This window comes from Hypanus sabinus, chromosome 2 (genome assembly GCF_030144855.1).
Source record: "Hypanus sabinus isolate sHypSab1 chromosome 2, sHypSab1.hap1, whole genome shotgun sequence".
Lineage (NCBI taxonomy): Eukaryota > Metazoa > Chordata > Chondrichthyes > Myliobatiformes > Dasyatidae > Hypanus > Hypanus sabinus.
Genome location: NC_082707.1, coordinates 14,704,103 through 14,726,768, shown reverse-complemented (window position 1 = coordinate 14,726,768; position 22,666 = coordinate 14,704,103). Strand labels below are relative to the sequence as shown.

Genomic DNA, 22,666 nt, shown 5'->3' with positions numbered 1-22,666 from the left:
CAGAACAGATTAGTTTAGTTGGCCATGTGATAACGAACTTAATTGATTCGGCACAACATCGTGGGCCGAAGGACCCATTCCTGAGTTATACTGTGCTACGTTCTATATGCTTAACCCAACCAATGTTGCTTTGATATAACGGGAGACCTACAAAGTTAAAGCAAACAGTGCACGCTGAAAAAAAATTAAGAAAGGGAAGACACAATCATAAAAAGTTACTTCTTTATTTATTCTTAAAGCTTGCTGGGTGGCATTTTGCCCATGACATGCCTCTTTGTGTTCTAATCTCGCTTAAAGAGTATAATGTAACATTTGGGAGCAAAAATACAGAACAACAATGCATAACTGGACGCTAAAATGGCAAACACCTCCACAGCCACTGCGTACTTCCCAGGAGAACTCACGTAGGCTGGGATGAAGGTAATCCAAAATGCGCAAAAGATCAGCATACTAAATGTGATATGTTCGGCTTCGTTGAAGTTGTCAGGAAGTCGTCGAACTAAAAAGGCGACCACAAAACATACACAGGACAGGAATCCAATGTAACCCAGCACGCAATAAAAAGCAAGGTCAAACCCAACGTTGCATTCAAAAACTATTTTCTCGGTAAAATATTCCGTACTCCTCCGAGGGTATGGCGGGGATGTGGCGAGCCAGACGGTACATATTAAGCACTGCAGCGCAGTCAGGCTTAAGACGGTCAGTCGCTGCTGGGTTGGGCCAAACCACTTCTTTATGTTATTATTAGGCAGAGTCGCTTTGAACGCCAAGACAACAACGATCGTTTTACCCAAAACGCAAGACACACAGAGAACAAATATAATACCGAATGACGTGTGGCGAAGCATGCAAGACCATGTTGACGATTCTCCGATGAACGTAACTGAGCAGAGAAAGCAGAGCATTAAAGCAACGAGGAGAAGGAAACTGAGCTCTGAGTTATTAGTTTTAACAATCGGCGTCTCTCTATGAGTATAGAACGTTGCAAATACCAGCATTGTCATGCACAATCCAACCAATCCCAGCGTCACCAGGATAATCCCCATGATTTCATTAAATGACAGAAATTCGATTTCTTTTGGTATGCACTCCACTCGTTTCACATTGGACTTGTACTCTGGTGGCATTTAAGGCAACCAGTTGAATCTAAAAGAAAACAAATATTGGGGAATTGGGGAGGAAAAGGGACAAGTTTATGTTTCAAAAATAATTCTGGACTGGCATTTAATTAATGGAATTGCACATGGATATCACCAGTGGTATTGCTAATTTCTCCTTCTGGACATATTACGCAATCATAGCAACACTTGGGTTGTCCTTTTTTAGGAGCCTTCCGTGTTCCAGGATCACAGCTTTTAGAACAGGCCGCTCGGGGAACCTATGGAGATATTAAACGGTATCTGGCCATAAGAAGTAGAAATGGGAGCAAATGCTTCACTCACCCCAATTATGAACTCATTCCAAAACCCATGAGGTCACTTTCAAAGACTACATCTCATGTTCTTAGTAAAACATACAGAATACAGGAGGAACTCAACAGGTCAGGCAGCGTTAATGGAAATGTATAAACAGTCGACGTTTTGAGCCTCTTCAGAACTGGAAAAGAAGGGGGAGAAGCCAAAATAAAAGAAGTGGAGAGGAAGGAGGACCAACTAAAGAGTGATAGGTAAAACCAGGTGAGTGGGAAAGGTAAAGGACTGGAGAAGAAGGAATGTGATACGACAGGGGAGTGGAGCATGGCAGAAGGGGAAGAAGGAAGGATACCATGGGAGGTGACAGGTAGGTGAAAAGAAGAGATAAGAGGCTAGGATTGGGAATAGAAGAAGGGAGAACGGGAGATAAAAATTATCAGAAGGAGAAATTGATGTTCGTGCCATCAGGTTGCAGGCTATCTAAATGGAATATGAGGTGATGCTCCTCAAACATGGGAGTAGCTGCACGGTGGCAAAAGAGGAGGTCATTGACCGACATGTTGGAACAGCAGCGAGGATAGGACTAAACTAGCTAGTCACAGGGAAATTGCGGTTTTACATCATCCTCACCAATGTAGAGCAGGTGGCATCGGGAGAAACAGATACAATAGAGGACACCAGCTGATTCTCAGGTAAAGTGTTGACTGAGCTGGACGGATAGTTTGGAGCTCACAATGGATATAAAGGAGGAGATAAACGGGTAAATGTAGTGTATCTATTGCTTGCAGAAATATGTGCCAGGAGTTGGATTAGCGAAGCGGGACGAACGGTAAAGGGAATCACAAAGAGAGTGATTTTTGCAGAAAGCGGAGAGTGGTAGTGAGGTAAAGATGTGGTTGGCGATAGGATCCGGTTGAAGGTGGCTGAAGATGCAGAGAATGATCAGTTAAATACGGATGTTCGTAGGGTAGTATGTGAGGACACAACGAATTCTATCCCTGTAAGGAGGCGGGAAGATAGGGTGAGTGTGAATGTCTGGAAAATGGAGGAGATGCGGGTGTGGGTAGCATCAATGGTGGAAGAAGGGAAACTCCTGTCTTTGAAGAAGGACACCTCACATGTCCTGGAAAGGAAAGACTCGTCCTGAGAACAGATGTGGCGGGGACTCCGAAACTGAGAAAATGGAACAGCATTTGTACAAGAGATAGTGAGAGGAGTATATTCGAGATAACCATGGGAATTGTTACTTTATAAAAGCTGTCCGTACGCAGATTTTCTCCGAGATGGACACAAAGAAAGCGAGAAAGGGGTGGGAGGTGTCAGAACTGGATCGAGAGAATTTTAGAGTAGAGTAGAAGCTGTAGGCAAAATTGGTGACGTTGATGAGCTCAGCTTGGGCGCATGAAAGAGCAATGGAGCACTTAGTATTATTTTTTCTGAATTATTATCAGTATCATTTTTTCTTTTTGTATTGTATAATGTTCTTCTTTGGCGCGGGTTATTTTCGTGTATGGTCTTTTATCGCTTCTGCAGTATTTATTTGTTCTGCTGTGAATGGCTGCAAGAAGACCAATTTCAGGGTTTTATATGGTGGCATGTGCGTATTTGATAATAGATTTATTTTGAACTTTGAAAGGTTGAGCGATTTAAGGCAAATATCACAATCGGGAAGAAATGAAATCGAAGTATCAATGACAATAAATTCATTGTTGATGCCAGCCGGAGTGGATTCTGTGGCTCATAAACTGCTCATATACTGAGATTTTTATGAAGCACAGTTTTTAGAGTTACAGAGAACGGTAAGAAAATCGGGGGGGAAAAAACATCCAGCCGTCAGTACTTCTGTGGGCCAAAATGCCATGATAATGAGAGAGTTCAGAGAAGAATAGCCAGACTGGTTCAAGCTGACAGGAAGGTACCAGTAACGCAAAGCAACGCGCATTTCAACAACTGTGTGCAGATGAGCACCTGACCGCACAAAATGCCTTACCTTGAACTGGATGGGCCTCAGCAGCAAAGGATTACGAACGTACACACAGGAACACTTTATTGGGTGCATGAGGTAACTAATGAACTGGGCACTGAGTGTAGGTTCCAAAGATCTTTCCGAGAAATGTCATTCACGAACCTGTTGCACCTGTTGATTTCACCTGCAGCACATGATTTACAGGCAAAGCAACAAAAAGGTTGTCCATCTTGTACAGCCTTCCTCATTCCGGGTTGGTTGCTTTCTCTACTGTCGGACTTTATTAATTACAGGAAGTAACCTAATAAAGTAGCCACCAGGGAAAGTACCTCAGTGCTATAATGACACATTATGAGCTTATATCTTGTAAGATCCTCCCTCGCTGTTTAGTTATTTTTATTTATAGTGTGCATCAAGTCCTTCTTGGCAAACGAGCCACACGTTTAATCACAGGAGAAATTACAAAAACCGATTAACCTACTAACTGTTAGGTCTTTGGACTGTGCAGGAAACTGGAAAACTCGAGGAAACCAACGCAATTCCTTACAGGCAGCGCCATAATTCAACTTTGATCTCCAGAATATCCTGAGTTGCAGTAGTGTTGAGCTAACAGATACACTACTGTGCCGCCGACTGACGATTTTTCTCAACTTCAAACCGGTCTGCCTTTGGACAGGTTAATGCTCTCAGCCCAGGGATTAGCCTTGGGGTGGGGGGGGGGGTGGGGAGGAAATTTGCTGCCACCACACCTCCAGCTCTGACTTGTTCCTTATTATTGCCAAGGAAGAAACGTAAAGCTATTGGCTTTTCCATTTTGAATCTGGTGCTCTCGGGATTACACACTTTTTAAAATCGAAACTCACGTAAGAGTGATGGACTGAATAGAAATATACCTGTAACTTCCAAGATCTTGTCACGCACCCCTTACCGTGGGTTGTCCTCTCGTCCATATGATTGACTCCTCGGCTAATATCAATTTCTGTCCATGGGGCGCCGCTCCATCATACTGCCCCACTGTTACAGTGACAGCGCTGGTGTCTGTCGGCTGCCAGTTTACAATGTCATATGTTGGGATCGGATCACCGTTGTCATCGAAATAGATCCTTTCTCCAGTCTTTGTCGTGAAGTTTACTGTTTTCATGTAATGTAGAACCTAAATCAGAGATTCATAGTGCGGCGAGAAGTAATGTCTCATCTCCAGGTTTACGATGAACAAGAATGTTTCGACCAAGTTCACTAAACGTTAAATAAATGAAGTTACTGCTGGAAGAACTCGGCAGGAAGTGAACAGTTGACGTTTGTGGACAAGATTGTTCAACTGGATTGAAAGCTAGGGGAGCAAAAGACAATATAAAGAGGTGTGCAGAACAAGAGCAGAGCCAGCAGAGGATAATTGGATCCAGGAAGGGGAAAATTGGAATATTAATGAGGGGGAGCAGGATATGTCCTAATTTTTCAAAATCGTTCCATAAATGGAGGGATTTGTTTCACAAACCTGTTCAGAAATCAATTTAATGCTTACCTTCCAACGTGCCATTAAAATGATATAAAACTTTACACACGAGGGTAATTGGTAAATTGGTTTGTTGCATTCACAGGTACAGTGAAAACCTGCATGCTATCCAAGCGGTTCATTACAATTATCATTGCATTGAAAACAGTAACAGAATGCAGAATAAGGTTTTAAAGTTGCAGACCATCTGCAGAGGATGCTGCATTTATTTTATTTAGAGATACGGCATGGAACAGGCCCTTCCGGCCGAACGAGCTACGCCACCAGCCTATTTAATACTAGCCTGAGCACAGGACAATTTACAAAGGCCGATTCACTTACTAAGCGATATGCCTTTGGACTGTGAAAGGGAACCGGAACACCCGGAGAAATCCTGCACAGTCATGGGAGAACCTACAGACTCCTTACAGATGGCACCAGTTGAACTCTGAACTCCGAGCCTTCGGCTGCAATAGCGTCGCGCTGACCGCTACACTGCCGTGACCCCACAAGAACAAGGTGTAAGGCCATACTGAACTAGATTGTGAGGTCAAAATTCTGCCTTATCATGCTATGAGACCATTGAAATGTCTTATTTGTGCTTACCTGCCACGGAAAATTGAAATATTGGCACAAATCTGTTTCGGAAATGGTCCGTTACCATTTTGGCAGCTAAGCATATTATGGAGAGCGTGAGCGATAGCATAGGTAGAATTATAAACGTTGTAGATCAACCTGTACTCAGATACATCAGTAAACTCGCTGTGCGCTGTAAGTAGAGTTTCATTCCCCGTGCATTCTCGAAACCCCGAATCGGATCTGTAGTTGACTGTGTTACTTCCTGTATTCCTTAACTTGCAACTGAAGGCTCTTTCCCAAAACTCTTGCACTAAAGGGTTTCCGGGATAAAGTGACGGGTGAGTGTGCATTAGGAATTCTTTCAACCCTGGTATTCGCACTTTTCTGATCGCGATTCCAAGTGCACCGACAACAAACAGTTTACTCTCCTGCGGGGGTAGAACCGGCGTGGTGATCCAAGCCTCGCTTCCTATCCATTGTATACCGGTGATATTCTGTCGTACAACTTCTTGCAGTAATATGCCCATGTCCGGTTGCACAAGGAAAGCTAATATTACCTTTGTGGAAGATTTCTTTATGATGTCTATAGTTCGAAGTAATTTTTCCCTTGGGTACGTTCTGTGAAAAGCCTCAGAGAAAGCAATGCAAATTTCCATCTCTTCCATCGCTTCATTGAACGTCTGCATCCCAAAATTACCATAGTCATTGTCACTCCTAACTGTTCCGACCCAGGTCCATCCGAAATGCTTGATGAGTTGAGCCAACGCCCTCACCTGAAAGTAATGGCTTGGGATCGTTCTAAAGAATGAGGGATATTCACGTCTGTTGCTCAGACAGGCACACGTGGCGACGTAGCTAACCTAGAGGGAGAGAAGTTTATAATCGATATATTGCAATCGTTTATTTAATCTCTACATTGTAACTGTATTCAAATCACAAACAAGAGAAAATCTCCAGATGCTGGAAATTCGAGGTCAGCTTTCCTCCAGCATTTTCTGTGTATTCCATTGTAACTGTATTGCCCAGCGAGCTAGGATGTCTGCCCGCTCAAGATTGAAAGGACTTTGGTAAATCATGACAGAGATGTGAAAGACGCTGGGTGAGTGTAAATGGGAACGGTCAATGTTCTGGGTCTGTAGCTCTTCAGCAACACTTTATGGAAGACTAGAAGGGACTGAGAGTTGTTGAAGGTGGACAAAGCGACAGTAACTTGGAAATCATGCCAGTGGAGACCGGGTTGAAGGATGCGACGGGTTGACTGTTGTTAGCTTCCCTTCAGATGCCTCTTCAAATCCTGAGATTTTCTGGAAGTTTCTGTATTCCATTGTAACTGTATTGCCCAGCGAGCTAGGATGTCTGCCCGCTCAAGATTGAAAGGACTTTGGTAAATCTAAAGATTTGCTTTTTGGCTTTCATGTAAATGTAAGGTTTTGCTGGTCTCCTCTCTAGCTGCGCTGACTCCATTTTGCCCGTTGTTAGGGAGAGAGGGTGGGCCTGTAGCATGTCGAATTGTCGGGTCAACAATTAGATTTTGCTGGACTGCAGATCATGATCTCTCTGTAGGCTTTGCTATTGCTTGTTTGGTGGCTGGTGAGCGTTGATGCTACCTACTGAAATGCGTGGGGGAGGGGAAGGGCTGATGCTTTGTTGCTGTTTTTTGCTTTGAAGGGAAAGGGACTTTGGGTTCTCTTCTGTTTTCGTGGATGTCTGTGAAGAGCAGGAATTTTAGATTGTATACTGTATATATTCTCTGATATTAAATGGAAAAGTTGAAAATATTGAACAGAAAAATATTTTAACTGCATTACAAGAATCTTAATTCAAGCCTGACATTGTGTGTGACATCCAAACACAGACATTTGAGGTCAATTGTTCTGTTCTGCATTGTACTGATAGGGGCATATAAGATCATGAATGGCGTAGACAGGATGGAAAACACCCAGTCATTTTTCCAAGGTACGGTGCTAAAACAAAATAAAACAAAAGTTTAAGATCAGAAGTGAGAGATTCACAGAAAGTTCTTTTTCACACAAAGGGCGGTACGCATTTGAAATGAGCTACCAGAAATAGTGGTCCTATCTGTATAAGTGCACGGAGAGGACAGCTGTAGAGGTCTCTAGGCCAAAAGCCTGCCACTAGCTCACCGGGCAGTAGAGTGGAATGGATGAGTGCGGCCGAAGGGTCATTTTCTATGGGTATTATTCTCATTGTAAATAGCGATAATACTCTTCGACAAATTTGCTATTGTAATATCTAGAGGCACCAAATATCTGCTTCAGTTTACTTAACCACCACCGAACCCGGCCCACATCTCGTTTATAATTCTTTGTAAAAGACGACAACAGAGATATAAGTTCTCATTGTAATAATAATCCGTCCAATTGTCTAAATAATTTTTTATACTAGACGTAACTTAAACGCAATGCATCAGTTGCCGATGCCACATCTCTTGTTGGCAGAATCTGAGATGGTGACAAGGCGGTGTAAAGGAATGAGACAAATAAGTATGGCACTTAACATCAGTAAGACCAAGGGGGTGATGGCAGACTTTAGAAAGAGAAGTCTGGGGACAACAGACAAGTCCTCATCGAGTGATCAGCAGTGGAATAGGTTGTTCCAACAGGAACCAAAGGAATCAGCTGTCATGATCAACACTGCGATCCACGCTATGGTTGCATCCATGATCCAGTTGAGAAGATTTGGTATATCACAAAAAACACTGATATAACACTGATTCTGATTCTCATTCTCATTCTGACCAAATAATATGAGAAAGCAGCCTACCTGAAGTAAAAAAAACAAATTAATTTATATGTCCTACCAGACCTATGCAAATGCAACAATATAGTAGTCGTTTAAGTAATTATTTCTGAAAATCTGATCAGGTTTACGGCACAGGTTCATAAAGTTGCGTATCAGCCTTACCATAGGTATCCGAAAAGAACCAATTAGTGACGCGATCCTAAAGTCTGTGATGATCCAGAATCCCCGACGATAGCGGGAACCACCGGAGCTCTTCGACAGGTCGAATTTGTAGCGTCCAGGCTGTTTAAAAACTCAAAGGCTGCTTTTAAGGATACAGTAGGCCTGCCACAAGAATCGTAAATCCTGTAACCCAGCGTAACGTTTGGAAGCAGTTCCAGGTGCTTATTAATTTCCTCTATTGCAAAGATCATCGTTATTGCTAAACGGAAAAGTCTGAACTGGAAGCTGCACAAAATGCAATTGTGTATTTATGAAAAAGGTTTAACAAAATATGACAATTACAAAACGCCACAAATACTGTGCCTTGAAAAATAATTCAGCCCCCACAACTATGTTCACCGGTTGCTGGTTCATTTTCTATATTTGAAAGATATTAAAGTAGGATTTTAAGGTAATCTGTAAACATGGCGCATTGTGTCAAAACAGAGGAAAATTCCAGAACCTGTTAACATTTTAATAAAAATGAAAAGCTAAAATTGGGATGCAAACAAAATATTCATCTCCTTTTTAATTACTACATTAACTTTTCTAGGGTGCAAGATACGTATTACCTTACCAACTTACCCAATTTATTGAAGTGCAAAATTGGAGTCTCACCTGAATAGATACACGCTCTCACTGTAAGATCCAACAGTATGGCAGATTTTGAACTGACCCCAATGAAGGCAAAAGAGTATTCAAGACAAATCAAGAAAATTATAATAGAGAAGCACAAATCTGGAAATGGGTGCAAGATCGTATCAAAGGCATTAAATATACCTCGGAGCTCAGTGCAGTGCATTGTAAGAAAGTGGAACAAATATGAAACCACGGCCATACTGCATAGGTCTTCTCATACGACTAAGCGTAGTCGTATGAGAAGAATGGTACTTGTAAGGAAGGCTACTGTGACGCCATCAATCACTCTGTGCGAGCTGCAGAAGTCAATGACTGCAACTGAAGATACTGTTCATGGCTCCGCAATGTCTAAGACGTTTCATTAAAATGGTATTTATGGAGGAGTAGCAAGGAAGAACCCCTGTCCAAAAAAAAAGCATATCCTTGCCCGTAAAGGTTTTTTGCAAAGTTTCATTTAGAAGATACTGTAAACATGTGGAAATTCTTATGGTCGGATGAGGCTAAAATTGAAGTTTTTGGCTTCACCATTAAACGGACCATGCTGTATTAAATCTAATACTGCACGTCAACCAGGTAACACCGTCTCTACTGTAAAGTATGCTATGGGGAATGCTTTTCACAGCAGGGACTGGAAATCTGGGCAGGATTGATGGGGAGGTGAATGCTAAATCCTGGATAAAATCTACTCTCTTCTGCCAGAAAGTTTAAGCTGTGGAGGAAGTTCGTCTTTCAGCAGGACGACACAAAGCCCACTGCCAAAGCAACCATCAAGTGGCTTCAAATAAAGAAAATTGAAGTCCTTCAGTAACCCAGTCGGAATCACTGGACAGTAGACACTAGAAAACTACTGTACAGTACAGACCCTTCGGCCCTCGATGCTGTGCCGACCCATATATTCCTTCAAAATTACTAAATCCACACTACCAAGTAACCCTCTTTTTTCTCGTCCATGTTCATGTCTAATAGGCTCTTATGTACCCTTAATTTTTTAGCCTCCACCACCATCCCTAGCAAGTCATTCCAGGCACCCACAACCCTCTGTGTAAAAAACTTACCCCTGTTGTCTTCCCTAAACATCCCCCCCCCCCCCTTAATGTTGTACATATGCCCTCTAGTGTTTGCTTTTCGTGCCCTGGGAAACAGGTGCTGGCTATCTACCCTATCCATGCCTTTCATAATCTTGTAGACCTCTATCAAGTCCCCTCTCATCCTTCCATGCTCCAAAGAGAAAAGTCCCAGCTCTGCTAACCTTGCCTCATAAGACTTGTTTTCGACTCCAGACCACATCCTGGTATATCTCCTCTGCACCCTCTCCATAGCTTCCACATCCTTCCTATAATGAGGTGACCAGAACTGAACACAATACTGTAAGTGTGGTCTCACCAGAGATTTGTAGAATTGCAACATTACCTCACTACTCTTGAAATCAGCCCCCTGATTAATGAAGCCTGGCATCCCTTAGGCCTTCTTAACTATCCTAACAACCTGCACAGCGAACTTGAGGGATGTATGGATTTGAACCCCAAGGTCCCTCTGTTCATCCATACTCTAAAGTAACCATCCATTAACCTTGTACTCAGCCTTCTGGTTTGTCCTTCTAAAATGCATCACCTCACACTTATCCGTATTGAACTCCATCTGCCACTTTTCTGCCCAACTGTGCATCCTGTCTATATGCTCTTGTAACCTTCGACAACTACAGCTCCATCCACAGTTCCTTCAATCTTCGTTTCATCCGGAAACTTACTCACTCATCCTTCTGCCTCTTCATCCAGGTCATTTATAAAAGTTACAAAGAGCAGGAGTCCCAGGACAGATCCTTGCGGCACTCCACTAGTCACTGACCTCCATGCAGAATACTTTCCTTCCGCTACTACCCTCTACTTTCTTCCTGTAAACCAATTTTTTATCCAAACAGCCGATCCACTGATCCCATGCCTCAAGACTTTCTGGATGAGTCTCTCGTGGTGGACTTTGTCGACTGCCTTGCTAAAATCCATGTAGAGCACATCTACCGCCCTACCCTCATCTATTTATTTTGTTACCTCTTCTTGCCTTCACCCGATGCAGTATTCCAGTGGTTCAATCAGCGGCTGGAGCACCGCACAAGGAGGAGGTTTCTTGCAGGTCGGCGGTGGTCGTGTAAAGGGAGCTTCTCGGGTGTTGGATATCATTCTGACGGTCCAGTCAGCAGCAGGAGCAGCACAGAAAGGAGTAAACAAAAGTACAGAAGGGACAAGTGGAGCTGCCATTGTTGGAAGTGAACTAATGATGAGAGTGGGAGTCTCAGGCGTTGGGCTTTGGCTAAGAAGAAGCGTTGGCTCTGGGTAAGTTGTCCGGTAAAGTTTCAGTTAAGTTTCCCTTTTTTTCTTACTGAGTCAGGGGTACTTAGTGTAGTTTAAATGACCATTGTGTGTTCTTCACTCCAAATGTTGGAGTCCTAGGACCCAGAGTCTCTCATGGAGCTACTTTTGCATGAATTGTTACCAGAGGCAGCTGCTTAAAGACCGTGTAGGGATTTGATGCAGCAGCTGGATGGCCTTGGGATTGTACGGAGGAGTGAGGAGATTATCGATCAAATTTATGGGGAAGTAGTCACTCCCAGGTTGCGGAGACGGGTAGCTGTGTGACTGTCAGGAGAAAGAATGGGAAAGCTAGCAGTTAATTAGCGAAAAGCACCCCTGTGTCGTTCCCCTCACTAATCAGTATACCATTTTGGATATTGTTGTAGAAGATGACCTCCCAGGGGAATACGATGGAGACAGAGTTAATGGCACTGAGCTTGGGTCCGAAGTGCGAAAGTGAAAGGGGCAGAAGAGGGGAGCGATAGTATTAGGGGGCTTAATAGTCAGATGAACAGACAGGAGATTCCTGTCGACTTGTACGGGACACGCGAATAGTATGTTGCCTCGCAGGTGCCAGGGTCAGTGATATCTCTGATTGCGTCCACAGCATTTTAGAGAGCGGGTTAGAACAGCCAGGTGGCTTTGTACTTACTGGTATTTATGCCATAAGAAAGAAAAGCAGAGAGGTCTTGAAGAGACAGCTTAGACAGTTCGGCAGAAGGCAGCGAGATATGACCTTCAGGGTAGTAATTTCTGGATTGATGTCTGTGCCACGCAACAGTAAGGGTAGAAACAGGATGACTTCATGCGTGGCTGAAAAGCCGATACAGGCGGCAGGGCGTCGGGTTCTTGATATATAGGGATATTTTGTGGTGGAGCTATGAACTGAACAAAAGGGACGGATTGCACCTTAACAAGACTGGGCCCAATAATCTTTCGGGCAGGTTTGTTAGAGATGTTGGGGAATGTTGAAACTAATTTGGCAGGGGTATTGGGAATCAATGTGAAGGGACTCAGGATAAGTCGGTTGATGAAGAAAAAACGGTAGCGTACAATCAGCCTATCAGGAAGGACAGGCAGATGATAGGACAAATTTGCAGCCTATCACTGCATTGCAGATGCAGAATCAAAAAGCATTGCAAATACAGTACTCAAAGTGTTACATCTCAATATATGGAGCATAAGAAATAAAATGGATGATCTTTTTGCACTATTACAGACTGTCCGGTAAGATGCTGTGGCCATCACTGAATTGTGGCTGGAGGATGGTTGAAGTTGGGAGCTGACTGTCCAAAGTTACACACCGTATCGGACGGATAGGCAGGTAGACAGAGGGGATGGCATGGCTCCGTTGGTGAAAAAAAGGTAGATTGGGAAAATCGGGTTGGCGGTGGATTTCAAGTGAGTGAAATTGCTAAATGCCTGTGAGATTACTTTTTAGAGCAGTTTGTCGTCGAGCCTACAAAAGGATCAGCTATAATGGATTGGGTGCTCCTTAATGAACCGGAGCGATTAGAGAGCTTGGGTTTTGGGGGGAAATGAGGAAGGTGCAGGATAGATGTATTCCAAAACAAAGCAATACTCAAATGGCAAAATAGTACAACCATGGATGACAAGGGAAGTCAAAGCTAATGTAAAAGCAAAAGAGAGGAAATGCCACAAAGCAAAAATTAGCAAGAAGATAGCGGATTTAGGAAGCTTTTAGAAATCAGCAGAAAGCAAACAAAATAATCATTAGGAGGGAAAAATAAAATATCAAAGCAAGCTAGCGATAAATATCAAGGTGAATAGAAAAAGCTTTTTCGGATACATAAAAAATTAAAGAGAGATGAGAGTGGATATAGCACCGCTGGAAAATGGGGCAAGAAAATAATAACGGGGGATAAGGAGATGCCAGAGAATGTGTTCAAAAAGCTTTCAGCTAGGTAAAGCTACATAGCTAACAGGTAAAGGACCAGATGAACCGCACCCTAGGATTTTGAAAGAGGTAACAGTAGACATTACGAAGACATTAGTAATGATCTTTCAAGAACCATTGGTCTGTGGCATGGTTCCGGAAGACTAGAAAATTGCAAATGTCACTCCCCTCTTTAAGAAAGGAAGAAGGCAGCAGAAAGGAAATTACAGGCCAGTTATAGATCTTGGTGGTACGGAAGATGTTGGAGTCAATTCTTAAGGATGCGGTTTGGAGTATTTGATGACACAGGAGAAGACAGAATAAGTCAGCATCGTTTCCTAAAGGGTAAATTTTGCCTGACGAAGGCGATTACAAGAAGGATGGATAAAGGGATTGCATGGGTTCGGGTATATTTGGATTTTCAGAAAGCATTTTAATAGGTGTCATGCATGAGGCGGTTCACCAAGTTAAGAGCCCATGGTATTACAGGAAAGTTACTAGCATGGTCAGAGCATTGGCTGATTGGTAGAAGGCAGCGAGTAAGTATAAAAGCATCATTTATAATTGATGGCCAGTTGCTACTGGTGTTCTGCAGGAGTCAGTGTTCGGAATACATCTTTTTATGCTGAATATTAATGGTTTAAATGAAGGGACAGATGCCTTTGTTTCCAAGTTTGCAGATGATTTGAAGATTCACAGACGAGCAGGTAAGCAGGAAAGCTCCAGCAGGAGTTAAACAGATTGAAAGAATGGGCAAGAAAGCGGTTCATGCATTTTGGTAGGCAATAAATGTGCAGGCTCTTTTCTAAACTGGGAGAAATTTCAAAAATCTGAGATGCAAAATGTCTTGGGAGTCCTTGTGCAGAACACCCTAAACTTATCTTGCGGGTTGAGTTGGTAGTGAAGAAGGTGCAATGTTAGCATTCATTTCAAGAGGTCTAGGGTTTAAGAGCAGGAGTGTGATGCTGGGGTTTTATATGTCATGAATTAGCCCAGTTTTGCCCTTCTTAACTAAGAAAAGGTGTAGACGCATTGGAGAGGGTTCAGATAAGGTTCACTCCGATGATTGTTGGTATAAAAGGGTTAATATATGAGGGTCGTTTGGTGGCTCTGGGTCTGTACTCTCTGTAATTTGGAAGAATGAGGGCGGATCTCACTGAATCCTTTTGAATGTTGAAAGGCCTAGACAGAGCCGATGTGGAAAGGATGTTTACCATGATGGAGGAGTCTAGGACAAGAGGGCGCAGCCTCAGTATTGAGGGTTGTCCAATTAAAACTGAGATACAGAGGCATTTCTTTGGCCAGAGGATGGTGAATTTGTATAATTTGTTACCACAGGCAGCTATGAAGGCCAAGTCGTTGGGTGTAGTTAAGGCAGAGATTGACAGGTTCTGATTGGCCCCGGCATCAACGGTTCCGGGGAAAAGACCAGGGAGCAGGGATGAGGAAGGGAAAAAAGGATCAGTCATGATTGAATGGCAGATCAGACTCGATAGGACAAATAGCCTCATTCTGCTTCTATGTCTTATGCTCTCATGGTCTTACAGTCCACCATCTCCGGCAAGACCTCAAGATTGCTGTCCACTACAGTTCCCCAAGCTTCAGCAATTTTGGCAAGGGGGGAATTGGAAAATGTTTCTCCAGCAAGTTGTGTAAGGCTTATAGAGACATATTCAAAAAGACTACTGGCTATATTAGCCGTGAGAGGAAGATCCGCTATGTACAGGTCAAAACCGGGATTACTTTTGATAGGTAGAAATTTCAGTTTATGTATTTTTCGTTTATGCATCTTTGCATTTTTGCTCCTTTTGGGCTGTACGGTGAAAAAAGCAGCAGGTGATTAACAAATAATCTTTCTCAGTTAATTTGATAAAAATCCTGGTTGCAATACACATTTGTGTGAACAAAGAGTTGGGGCTGAATACTTTTACAAGACACTGAATAAAAGCAAAACCAAGCAGACTTACTTTCAAGATAGACACACGAGAAACTGCACATATTCTAATAGGTTGCAGCAAATAATCTGCTGGAGGAACTCAGCATCTGTGAGAGGAAAGGAATTGTGAACATTTCGGGTGGAGAACCTACATCAGGAGCTAGAGCAGTGGTTTGAAGAACATAATCTATTCCACCCACAGATCCTGAGATGTTCCAGCCTATTGTTTGTTGCTTAAAATTAAGTTACCCCAGTATCTATAAAGAATAATATTTCATTCATGTACCAACGGAAACAAATCAAATCTTCATGCACTGATCCTAAATGAAGACGAAATTACTTACAACGTGTTTTATTGAAATTAAAGCCACTCGAAAATGCACGAAGGTTTTCAAACCATTTAAAGCTCAGCAATAAAATGGACCAGAATTGTAATTTAGAACGCAGGATTTCAGAATTTATGAAAAGAGAAATTGAGTTTATGTCTCAGATCAAATATTAGTGGCTATATCTAAGTAGAGTAGCATTGTTTTCTCTCCATGCCCATTTCTCGCAGCTGCAGTCGGGAAGGAGGTACTGGAGCCTTAGGTCCTAAACTATTTGGTTCAGGGACAGTCCTGAACCAGCATGGATAACTTCATTCACTTCAACGCAAGACTAATTCTAGAGCCTGTGGACTCACTTTCAAGGACTCAACAACTCGTGTACTCAATATTATTCTATTATTATTATTATCATCATCATCAACATCATCATCATAATCATCATTATAGTAATATTATTATTGTTGTTATATTACTATTATTATTATTATTATTTAATTGTTTCTCGACTCAATCTGGTGAATCCTGAGACATGGGCATTGATAAACATGTGCATTTATCAACTTTCAGACTATTCTAGTAGGGTTTAATATTCCGGATTGCAGAAGATTTAGATACCCCTATTGTGTTGTGTTGTGCCTTTGGGATGACACCAGTTATAGATATTATCATGACAATGTATACCTTATTCATGTTCCAATGTCTTTCAATTTCCCCTTTTAATTCAGCATTTTTCTGGTGTTTTTCACATCTTCACATGTGTGTTTGTAATGGCTATATCTATTAAATAAGTTATTCTTCATTGTTTATCCTTATTATAGTATCCGACAGTTATTATTGATTATTATTGTTATCGTATTTTTTACAACCTGCGCAAATTTGCACATTGGTTGTTTGTCAATCTCAGCGTGTACTTTGTTCAATTCTATTGTCCTTTTTGTTCTTCTGTAAATGTCACAAGTAAATGGATCTCAGGGTATTATATGGTGACCTATACGTACTTGGACAACAAATTTCCTTTGAAATTTGAACATTGAACTCTTTCCTGATGCTGACAGAACATAGGATGTAAAACAGTGCAGCGCATGAACAGGCCATTCGGCCCACAATGTATTACCCAAAACATGACACTGATACTTACTAGAAACAAAGAAAACCTACATCATAATGCCGGCACTTCGGACCACAAATTTTTGCCAAACATGTGACAGAGAAGGGGAGCGCTCAACCCGAAGACGTAGGAGAAAATGAAGATAAAGATAATAAAGTTGTTTGCACCATTAGGAATAAACAGAGAATAAGAGGTGGAGAGTTTCTTAAATGCATCTATTTTAATGCTAGGAGCATTGTAAGAAAGGTGGATGAGCTTAGAGCATGGATTGATACCTGGAAATATGATGTTGTAGCTATTAGTGAAACATGGTTGCAGGAGGGGTGTGATTGACACTAAATATTCCTGGATTTCGTTGCTTCAGGTGTGATAGAATCGGAGGGGCAAGAGGGGGAGGTGTTGCATTGCTTGTCAGAGAAAATATTAGAGCAGTGCTTTGGCAGGATAGATTAGAGGGCTCGTCTAGGGAGGCTATTTGAGTGGAATTGAGGAATGGAAAAGGTGTAGTAACACTTATAGGGGTGTATTATAGACCACCTAATGGGGAGCGAGAATTGGAGAAGCAAATTTGTAAGGAGATAACAGATATTGTCAGTAGGCACAAGGTTGTGATTGTGGGAGATTTTAATTTTCCACACATTGACTGGGAAACCCATTCTGTAAAAGGGCTGGATTGTTTGGAGTTTGTAAAATGTGTGCAGGGTAGTTTTTGTTTTGTAGAAATACATACAGGTACCAACTGGAGAAGGGGCAGTGTTGGATCTCCTGTTAGGGAATGAGATAGGTCATGTTACGGAGATATTTGTTGGGGAGCATGTCGGGTCCCGTGATCACAATGCTATTAGTTTCAATATGATTATGGAGAAGGATAGGACTGGACCCAGCTTTCAGATTTGTGACTGGAGAAAGCCTAACTTTGACAAGATGCGATAGGATTTAGTGGATTGGGAAAATTTGTTTTATGGGAAGGATGTAATAGAGAAATTGAGGTAATTTAAAGGTGAAATTTTGAGGGTACAGAATCTTTATGTTCCTGTTACGTTGAAAGAAAAGATTAAAAGTTTGTGAGAGCCATGGTTTTCAAGGAATACTGGAAAATTGGTTCGGGAAAAGAGAGAGTTTACTATAAATATAGGCAGCATGGAGTAAATGAGGTGCTTGATGAGTACAAGGAATGTAAAAAAAAATCTTAAGAAAGAAATTAGAAAACCTAAAAGAAGATATGAGGTCGCTTTGGCAAATAAGGTGAAAATCAATCCGAAGGTTTTCTACAGTTATGTTAATAGCAGAAGGATAGTGAGGGATAAAATTGGTTCCATAGAGAATCAGAGTGGACAGCCATGTGCGGAGCCAAAAGAGATGAGGAAGATGTTGAACAATTTCTTTTCTTCGGTATTCACTAAGGAGAAGGATATTGAATTGTGTAAGGTATGGGAAACACGTCGAGTAGTTATGGAAACTATGATGATTAAAGAAGCGGAAGAACTGGCGCTTTTAAAGAATATAAAAGTGGCTAAGTCTCCGGGTCCTGACAGGATATTCCGTAGGACCTTGAGGGCAGTTAGTGTAGAAATAGGAGGGACTCTGAGAGAAATATTTCAAATGTCATTAGAAACGTGGATGGTGCCGGAGGATTGGCGTATTGCTCATGTGGTTCCATTGTTTAAAAAGGGTTCTAAGAGTAAACCTAGCAATTACTGGCCTGTAAGTTTGACAGCAGTGGTGGGTACATTAATGGAATGTATTCTTACAGATGGTTTATATAATTATCTGGATACACAGGGTCTGATTAGGAGCAGTCAACATGGATTTGTGCGTGGAATGTTATGTTTAATAAATCATATTGCATTTTTTGAAGAGGTTTCTAGGAAGGTTGACGAGGGTAAAGCAGTGGATGTTGTCTATATGGACTTCAGTAAGGCCTTTGACAAGGTTCCACACGGAAGGTTAGTTAGGAAGGTTCAATCGTTAGGTATTTTAATATTGAAGTAGTAAAATGGATTCAACAGTGACTGGATGGGAGATGCCAGAGAGTAGTGGTGGATAACTGTTTGTCAGGTTGGAGGCCGGTGACTAGTGGTGTGTCTAAGGGATCTGTACTGGGCCCAATGTTGTTTGTCATATACATTAATGATCTGGATGATAGGGTGGTAAATTGGATTAGTAAATATGTACATGATACTACGATAGGTGCCGTTGTGGATAATGAAGTAGATCTTCAAAGCTTGCAGAGAGATTTAGGCCAGTTCGAAGATTGGGCAGAAAGATGGCAGACGGAGTTTAATGCTGATAAATGCGAGGTTCTATATTTTGGTAGAAATAATCAAAATAGGACATACGTGGTAAATGTGGTAGGAATGCAGTAGAGCAGAGTGATCTAGGAATAATGGTGCATAGTTCCCTGAAGGTAGAATCTCAAGTGGATAGGGTGGTGAATAATGAGTTTCGTATGCTGGCCTTTATAAATCAGAGCATTGAGTATAGGAGTTGGGATGTAATGTTAAAATTGTACAAGGCATTGGTGAGGCCAGATTTGGAGTATCGTGTACAGTTCTGGTCATCGAATTATAGGAAAGATGTCAACAAGATAGAAAGAGTACAGAGGAGATTTATTAGAATGTTACCTGGGTTTCAGCACCTAAGTTACAGAGAAAGGTTGAACAAGTTAGATCTTCATTCTTTGGCTCATAGAAGGTTGAGGGGTGTCTTCATAGAGGTATTTAAAAATATGAGGGGGATAGATAGAGTTGACGTGGATAGGCTATTTCCATTGAGAGTAGGGGAGATTCAAACAAGAGGACATGAGTTGAGATTTAAGTGGCAAAGTTTAGGTGTAACACGAGAGAGAACTTCTTTACTCAGAGAGTGGTAACTGTGTGGAACGAGCTTCCAGTAGAGGTGGTAGAGGCAGGTTCCATTTTGTCATTTTAAAAAAAATTGGATAGGTATATGGACAGAAGGTTATGGGCTGAGTGCAAGTAGGTGGGACTAGGTGAGAGTAAGCGTTTGGCACGTACTGATAGGGCCAAGGTGGCCTGTTTCCGTGCTGTAATTGTTATATGGTTATTTGTCCCTACTTTAGAAATTACCCATAGCCCTCTACTTTCTAAGCTACATGTACTTATCCAAAAGTCTCTTAAAAGACACTGTCATATCGGCCTCCACCACCGTTGCTGACAGCCCATTCCATGCACTCACCACTCTCTGAGTAAAAACTTACCCCTGACATCTCCTCTGTAGCTACCCCCCAGCACCTTAAACCTGGGTCTTCTTGTGGCAACCATTTCAGCCCTGGAAAAAAGCCTCTGACTTCCACAGGATCAATGCCTCTCATCATCTTATACAACTCTATCAGGTCACCTCTCTTCCTCCTTCGCTCCAATGAGAAAAAGCCGAGATCATTCAACCTATTCTCATAAGGCATGCTCCCCAATCCAGGCACCATCCTTGTAACTCTCCTCAGCACCCTTTCTATGGTTTCCACATCCTTCCCGTTGTGAGGCGACCAGAAATGAGCACAGTACTCCATGTGGGGTCTGACCAGGGTCCTATATAGCTGCAACATTACCTCTCAGCTCCTAATTTCAATTCTACGATTAATGAAGGCCAATACACAATATGCCTTTTAACCACAAAGTCAACCTGCGCAGCTGCTTTGAACGTCCTATGGACTCGTACCCCAAGATCCCTCTGTTCCTCCACACTGCCAAGAGTCTTACCATTAATACTCTATTCTGCCATCATATTTGACCTACCAAAATGAACCACTTCACACTTCTCTGGGTTGAACTCCATCTGCCAATTCTCAGCCCAGTTTTGCATTATATCAATGTGCCGCGGTAACCTCTGATAGCCTTCCACATTATCCACAACACCTCCAACCTTTGTGTCATCGGCATACTTACAAACCCATTCCTCCACTTCCTCATCTAGGTCATTTATAAAAATCACGAGGAGTAACGGTCCCATAACAGAACCCTAAGGCACACCACCTGTCACCGACCTCCATGCAGAATATGACCCGTCTACAACCACTCTTTGCCTTCTGTGGGCGAGCCGGTTCTGGATCCACAAAGCAATGTCCCCTTGGATCCCATGCCTCCCTACTTTCTCAATAAGCCTTGAAGGGGGTACCTTATCAAATGCCTTGCTGGAATCCTTATACACTGCAGCTACTGCTCTACCTTCATCAACGTGTTTAGACACATCTCAATGTGTTTAGTCATATATTCTAAACTATTCTCTTCTGCCTATAAAATATCATATCCTCCACACCACCATCACCAATTATCTGCACGGTTCCTGTGCCTATCTAAGAGCCTCCTAAACGAATGTCTCCATTACTATCCTGGTTGGACATTCAGCCGCCCTCCAGTCGCTAAGGATGGTATCCGTCCTGATACACAAAAGGTGTCTGTTCCCATGGATGGTGCCTGACCAGTTGAGTGTTTCCTGAAATTTCAGTTTTTCAGACATGACACCATAAGAGCAGAAGACATAGGAGCTTAATTGGGTCGACGCATCGAATCTACTTCGCTATTCCATCGTGGCTGATTTATTGTCCCTCGCAATTCTATTCTCCTGCCTTCTCCACCTAACCTTTCACACCCTCAGCAATCAAGAACCTTTCAAACTCCGCCTTATATAAATACAAAGACCAGACTGCCACAGCCGTCATTAGCAATGAATTCTACAGATTCAGCACCTTCCTCATCTCCATTCTAAATGAATGTTGCTGTATTCTGAAGTTTTGCCATTTGGTCTTAGATTCTCCCACTCTCGGAAACATCCTCGCCACATCCAACCTATCTATTCCTTTCAAAGTTTGATTTGTTTCAATAATATCCCCCTCATTGCTCTAAATTCCAGAGAAGATAGGCCCAGAACCATTAAATGCTCCTTAAACGACAAGTCTTTCATTCCCCGAATCATTGTAGTGAACCTCTAGAACATAGAACATAGAATAGTACAACACATTACAGGCCCTTCGGCCCACAATGTTGTGCCGACCCTCAAACCCTGCCTCCCATATAACCCTCTGAGTGGAAAAACCTTCCTCTAATCTCCCCCTTGAACTTCTCTCCCCTTACCTTAAAGCCTTGTCCTCTTGTACTGAGCAGTGGTGTCCTGGGGAAGAGGCGCTGGCTGTCCACTATGTCTATTCCTCTTACTATCTTGTATACCTCTATCATGTCTCCTCTCATCCTCCTTTTCTCCAAAGAGTAAAGCCCTAGCTCCCTTAATCTCTGATCATAATCCATTCTCTCTAAACCAGGCAGCATCCTGGTAAATCTCCTCTGTACCCTTTCCAATGCTTCAACATCCTTCCTATAGTGAGGCGACCAGAACTGGACACAGTACTCCAAGTGTGGAACTAACTAGAGTTTTATAGAGCTGCATCTACTGATTCTTCTCCAGTGTCAGAACGTCCTTTCTTAGATAAGGGGTCCAAAACTGCTCATGATACTCCAACCGAGGACTCACCAGTGCCATAGAAACCTCCGTATTGTGCCCTTGTTTTCACATTCTTCTCCTCTCCAAATCAATGGTAACATCACATTTGCCTACCTCACCACCGGCTCAAACTGCAAGGTAACATTTAGGGAATCCGGCAACAGGGCTCCCAATTCCTTTTGCAGCTCGGATTTTGGAATTTTCTCCCCGTTTCAAAAATAGACTAGACTTTGATTTATTCTACCAAAGTACATGACCATACGCTTCCTGGCGCTATATTCCATCTGCCACTTCTTTGCCCATTCTTCTAATATCACTAATTCCTTCAGTAGCCCTCTAGTTTCCGCAACACTACATGCCCCTTTGTATATTCCGCAAACGTGGCCTCAAAGACACTAATTCTGTCATGCCATTCATTGACAGAATTGGCAGCTAAAAAAAATACCAGCCCCTACAGAAGACCACTGGTCACCGGCAGCAAATCAGTAAAGGGTCCATTTATTCCCACCATTTACCTCCTACCAATCGACCGATGCACTATCCATGCT

At 42.4% G+C, this 22,666-nt stretch overlaps 1 pseudogene; it reads right to left on the bottom strand.

The window, feature by feature from the left end:
* Positions 1-233: 233 nt before the first annotated feature.
* LOC132403221 (extracellular calcium-sensing receptor-like) overlaps positions 234-22,666 on the bottom strand; it is a 38,213-nt pseudogene continuing 15,780 nt past the window's right edge.